The following is a 7,297-nucleotide window of genomic DNA, read 5'->3' on the forward strand; positions in this document are numbered from 1 at the left end:
GAATATAAATAAATGTATACACGTTAACTTTTACTCGTAATAAAGTGAAATATTTGTCAAGGAATGCCTGTAAAGTATTTCTAATTACCAAAAATACCGGACCTTACGCGCCGGGGTCACAAAGTTTATAAGTATTTGATGGCGCTAACAAAATGTTATATAATAGCGTATACTTACGATATACTTTTTCAAGACAAAAATTTGAGTAGACAGCAATGAAATAGAGCTACAGTATTTGTTGATATATCGTTGTGGCGATTTATCGAATTGTATTTCATCTTATCTCTTATATGATCTTCAATTTGTGTTTCAATCTTTTATGCTTTCTTTTTCTACAATAATTATAGGCGCAATTTACTGCTATGTATTTTATTAAAACGAATAGAAAGTATTCGATGGTAAGTCCCAAATCCATCGTCTCTCGTATTTGGTGGTGATTCGAAGAATGAGATACGATAACGATAAGTCTTGGTTGAGATAACTTCTCATTTAGATATAGTTTGTATGTCGTATAATTGACAGAAACAGCTCGATTCCGGCAACCAATGTCACTTTGACGTTAGAAGTATCTTAGATTGATCTTATTGGGATCACAGCGGAATCGAAATAAACGTTAATTTTGACATGCCGTTTAGTTATCAATCTTTTAAAGATCTTTCCAAGAGCTGAAACGTGTTTTAATCATTCTTCGAATCGGGCCGAAAATAATAGTTACACCGCCGGTTATTAGCCAAAAAATAAACTATGGTTATTATTTAATACCAAAATGTGCGTCGTGCTTGCATTGCAAATAACAAGACTGATCTTGTTATATCGTCTATATTCTGTTTTTTTATTCCGTAGACTAAAATGACATTTCATGTGGTACTAAGAAATGACATGTCTTACATATGAAACGTCATTTTAGTCTACGGAATAAAAAAAACAGACCTTAGTCAAACACCTTAAATGTGACACTATAAGAACGTATATTTTTTAAAACCTGCATATATATATACACCTTATACAAGCACTACATGCGTTTATATCACAGTAAACCAAAGTGTTAAATACTGTTATAACCAAAATCATGATCATTAATTATTTATTTCGTGATAAAACATAAATAAATTACATACAGAAGTATATATATTCCAAAGAAAAGATTAAAACATATTGACATTTTTTACCACGAAATAGGCTCGCTTCAGCATAATGCTGACCCGAAGGTCAACGCTGATCGTCCAGCGAGATCATTTGTGGGCTACGATCGCAACCGTACGGCACGGCCTTTGAAACAAAAACAAAAAACACTGAACGTGACTAATTGCCATATTAACAATAATAATTATAACTGCGCGCTTTAAAAACAGATGTACCTATTCATGTTATGTGTTTTTTTGGGCATCTGGTTTTCTATTGACTGTTTGTTTTCTGTTTACAACTTTAATCATATCGACTAGTTATATATTTTTTTTTCGGTTTGGAAATTTTATAAAGAAAGTCTCTTTCTATCGCGCTGCATACGTATACTTAGCTCCTTTCTGGTATTTTATTTCATAATATTCCTAAATGCAAACTAGTGATGTCCATAGAATGTGATTATTTACTATTGATAAGGTAATTCAATTCAAACTCAAATTGCATTTGCAAAAAATTCCCCATTAAAACAAATATTATTTTTATGATATTGTCAACTCAGCACTACATATTACTTTTAGCGATGATGTAAACATTGCAAAAACTTGTTGCAATTTAAGATGAATTATTTTGATTCAACTTTGAGTGAGAATAGCGGGCGCAGGCTTTACTTTTTAATTTTAGATTTTTTCTGTTTACGACAGCCAACATGGCAATGATAGTTCCATTCAGCCAATAAAGCCTCATTTAGTTAAAGATTGTGTTAAAAATAAAATTTCATTCACATAATAACAAATAAATATTTGCTATAAATCATGTAATAACTCTTAATAGCATCATACAGGGTGTTGTTTAAATGGGTGAGTTTTGTGGGATACTGCGCTAATATACGAAAATAATCTTAAGAGACCTTCCCTAATTTTTTAATTACGAGTATCATTTATACATTTGAATAAAATCTTACATGGTGTGAGAAAAACGTTCGTTAATGGCAAAATATTTTTCACCTCAGCAGCTCGAACATCTTATGTCTATAAATAAAAAAATACAGAATGGAAGAAGAACTATGGAAGAAAAAGTAAATTACAACTACTTTTGAGATTATAAAAATGCTAATCTTAAAAAAACATAAATACCAAGACTGAATTTTTGTAAGTTCTTTTCAATGTAATACATTAAAAGACTTATACACAGTTGGATAAGCTTCCAGTTTCCATTAGGAAAATAGGAATAAAGTAATGGATATTGTTAATAATGTATAAACCCGAGTGAAATGTGTCTCTCTGGTGACACGGTGAATGGTGATGTCTAAAAGTGGCGTAAAACTTTTACAGTGAAAGATTGAGAATAAATCATTGAAGACGTTTTAGCGGATTGCTGGCAGTGTACACGCAATCAGTCATATCGGAGCGGCATAGATGTTCACAAGTATCTAGACATTGTCAAGGGCACTGTACCCTCTTAAATATTTGATTTGCCTTGCCCCGATGTATCGGATTGCTGTACATGCTGACTAGTATAATAATATTTCGTATAATATTCAAAAAAACAAAATAGTCGTTTAATTCGGCTTTGTTGTAACAAATACCTACGGGATTATTATAAGTGTTTGGGTAAGCGAATATGTAATAATAATACGTCAAAAGTAACCAATGGGTTAATTGCAAATTATTGTATGAGTCTTAAGTTAATTGATTCAATTGTGTTACGACAAATAAGCAGTTTCTATTAGTCTATCTGTTGGCGTATGGTATAAACTTATTGTTGTATGATTTTAGTACAATGAATACAATGCAATTCAATTTACATGGTTACTTTTCTTAAAACTTCAACTTTAACATTTATTCAGCAAATAGGCCACAAGGGCACTTTTACACGTCAACATGGAATTTATATACAAGTAAAAACAAGCACATCAACAATTATACAATACAATTAACTGAAAATATTAATGCAAACTAAAGTATTTTCATTACTTAGATAATGGAATCAATCAAATTAAGAAATTACAGGTCCTTAACTATGCCATTTTTCTTGCAAATTTTCCATAATGTATATGTACTGCTCTAGATCCCAATTCAGATATTACAACTTGTATCGGGTTTAAACTGGTTTTAAAACGATTTTGGAAATCACCCATGCTGACTGGTGCACGCGAAATAAAGTGAAACTAGTGCGTGAGATTTACGCCACTCAGTATAATCACAATAGGATCGTCAAGGTCGTATCAAAATTAGTTTAAAATCATAACGAATTTATTACATTTGAATCGGGTTCCTAGTACTGCCTTGCCACTCAAAACAACCAACAAGATCAGTTTGAACTTACAGCTCGGTCTGAACTTTGAGATACGTCAAATATAAGGTCTAGATACGATATGGATCGTATATGTCAATGTCAAAAGTGACGTTTCTTCAAACTAAAATCTCATTTTTACAGTGACATATCCGAACCATATATCCACCCTAATATTTGACGTATCTTAAAATTGGAATCGGGCTGCTAGAATTTATTACGCGAGAGAGTATGGTGGATAATTGAATGAGTTTACGAATGTTGGTTAAGCTTGACGTGAACGGTTGTTATGCGTGGTGCGTAGTGGGGCCGTGTAGCACTTCGTAGACACGTAGCGCGTAGCAGATATGTAACGGTATCTGCGAGCTACGATACAAACACAGTGTACGCGTTCAATCTTTTCCGATTCGAACTTTAAAATACGTCAAAAATTTCCTAAAGATACGATATGGATTAAAAATCCAGTGTCAAATGTGACGTTTTTTTTGAAGAATCATCACTTTTGACACTGACTTAATAATATCTAATCCATATCGTATGTTTAGCAAGTGTTTCACGTATCTTAAAGTTCGAATCGGGCTGTAATATAATTCCGCGAAAGTAGATATTTTATACTCATGTTTTTTATAACTCAGTATACACGCATATCAGAACAATAGCAAACAATCAATTCAGGAGTTAGATTCAGATTTAGCAACTAGTAACGGTTTTGACATTACCTTGATACCACCTTGAAGATAATTAACCTGAAGAAAATTAACTGATTGGTGCATGCAAAATAAAGAGAATTTCTTAAGACAGAATTAAGCGGGCTGTATACTGTTTGGCCACTGACTTTCTATTAACACATTTAGTGCCGGTAACCCGCTGAGCGGGTTCTCTGTTCGTAGTCACTCGCGTACTCGAAAGTGGAAAAACGCTGGGATCGGCGCTACTAAAACGTTGCGAATGTGTTAAGCAAATAAAGTCGACCGGTGTGGCCTACTGGGTAATGACCCTGCCTATGAAGCAAATGGTCCCGGGTTCGAATCCCGGTAAGGGCATTTATTTGTGTGATGTGAATTTATTTGTTCCTGAGACATGAGTGTTATCTATATATATTTACATAGTATGTATTCATCTACATACGTATGTGTATCCTCGCCTAGTATCAATAGTACAAGGTTTGCATAGTTTGGGACTAGGTCGATCTGCGTAAGATCGTCCCCAATTAATTTATTTTATTTTTTAGATTAAAACATGCTAAGCACTCATTATTAACATATGTTGGGTGAACGCGCGAATGATTCCAATAACGCCTATTTACCTGCATACCCAATATCAATTTCCTGCTCCTCCGTGGGCTTCCCGAACAAGTGGTTTAAGTTAAATTGGGCTTCGTTTTCATGCGAATGGTTCTCTCTGTGACCCAGATTGCAAATTCAAATTTTAAAAATGCGATATCTACGTGAGATATATGTGGATATAATTCGCATTGATATAAAGGCGAGAGAAGTAATTGTAATATTACTAAAATCTGAATATGTTAATAGATTAATATACGGATTTCCTGCAATATTTCAGTATTGCATTTACATTATTCATTAGTAATTTATAGTAAAACACGAAAATCAATTGTCAACTGTGTCTTTCACTTGAATTTCACATGTTTCTGTTAATAAAAGGATTAGTCATTGTTTTCATGTCCTTTTAAATTTATTTTAACTAAAAAGTATGTGTCCCAAACAAATATAAAGTACTCGTACCTCTATGTAAAGTGTGTGTTTGTACCGTCGTTTTCCATTAGTTACGAATTTTAACGTTACTTATATTTATGAGTGAGTGACAAAAGCAGGTTCGAAAATGGAATCTTAGGCGTTGCGAGGGTTTCAAGGCATGAGGGTTAAACAAACTTTGCCACCGAGTGAATCATAATTTTTCGCCACACCAACGAGAGGCAAATACTAACTGAAAAACGTTACAAATCAAATCCAAATAAACGCTATTAAATATTTATCATTTAAAATTATCACTTAAAATTCAATTTCACAAGCTGAAGCTGTATAAACGAATTGCAGGCATAGATAATAGATATACCTCATGTTATTGTATGTGTTAAGTTTCATTACAATCCAACATACAGTTTTAAAATGAGAACGAAACTCCGTTTGTATAGGAAGGTGAAATTTTGCCGAGCTTGCTGTGGACTCTTAATTCTTTTCTGAAGAACGTCAACTGTACTCCCTCGACCAACACGGAGTGTTGATGCTGATGGCTGCAGGTAAATTATTTGATACGGTACTGAGTGCGACCATCTAAATGGTTTTCATAAATTCTGTCACTATATGTCTTGGTTTTGAAACAATCATTAACGAATCGAAACGGAGATCTGGGGCCACGGTAGTGTCCTCCGCCAAGACGAGCAAAGCGAAGCGGAAGGCCACCTACCTTTTCTCAAAGCGCTTCGTCGTTTTTTTGAACCTACTGAAGTAAAGTGTAGAGTTTGTGAAGTTAGGGCTTGTGGAGTTAGAAGCTTGGCTCTACAAGAGATCTGATAACTTTTTGACAGTGCGAGCCTTATGGATTCGCCTTGGAAACACTAAACTGTACAAATACTAAACTAAATTAATGCCTAGCTTAAATTTCAAGTAGGCCCTTGTCCCAACGATGCTGGCGGCATTTTCTCGTTGTATGGCAATACTGATACGTTGTGCGAGGAATCCGCTTGCTCTTCGGTTACCGGTCAACCAGACGAATCGCGATTTCTGCAAAAAACTTGTGCGCGCTGATACCCCATGGACATAGATCTGCTTAAAATTGCTTAGTTTATAAAAAACTAGCTTCTGTCCGCGATTTCGTCTGTTTGTAATGATGATGATTGATACAAAGTACGTTATTATGTCTTTCCCCGGGCCTCAAACAATCTCCATACCATCGCCTTAGAGGTAACAGACAAACAAACAAAGCTACTTTCTTATTTATTCATAATATACACGGTGTTACGAGAGGAACCCAAAAGATTTTAATAGTGTATTACTGATCATATTTAAAAATTAAAATGTTCTATAACATTTTCTGGAATTCGCCTAGTTTCAGAGTAAAACGCCAATTAAAAAAATATATTTTTATTGCTACTTAGTGCTAAATGCCTTTTTGATGGCGACGTTGCTACTATGGTACGTACTTTTTTTTTTATACTACTTCGGTGGCAAACAAGCATACGGCCCACCTGATGGTAAGCAGTCTCCGTAGCCTATGTACGCCTGCAACTCCAGAGGAGTTACATGCGCGTTGCCGACCCTAAACCCGCCCACCCTCGTTGAGCTCTGGCAACCTTACTCACCGGCAGGAACACAACACTATGAGTAGGGTCTAGTGTTATTTGGCTGCTGTTTTCTGTAAGGTGGAGGTACTTCCCCAGTTGGGCTCTGCTCTAGATCTGGAATGACATCCACTGGCTGTGCCCTACCACACAAAGCGAGATGACATTCACAATGCCCATACCTCTCTTATGGACGTAGTTTAAGGACGTACCCGGGTCCGGTAGTTTAAATATCCTCATTATAATGACACTTTGCAAAAACTAGGTTTAACGAAAAAAAAGTAAAAATTCATTTTAGGTGATAGGTTAAATAATAACATTAGATTAGTAACGAAAAAATAACAAAATTAAATATTTTGAACAGAAAAGAAATGTTATATTACTCGTAGTTTAGGTCAATAAACTAATATATTTTGTTCTTTCTTGGCCTCAGAAATGCGTGGTAAAAATCTTTCAAGTTCTTCTTCATACACCGTGTATATACAATATTAGTGATAGGATTTATTGATACGTTTACGAACAAATTTCATGGGTATATTTTGCTGAATATCTTACCCGCGCGTTAGCAATCTAGCTAAGATC

This window comes from Cydia pomonella, chromosome 19 (assembly GCF_033807575.1).
Source record: "Cydia pomonella isolate Wapato2018A chromosome 19, ilCydPomo1, whole genome shotgun sequence".
Classification (NCBI taxonomy): domain Eukaryota; kingdom Metazoa; phylum Arthropoda; class Insecta; order Lepidoptera; family Tortricidae; genus Cydia; species Cydia pomonella.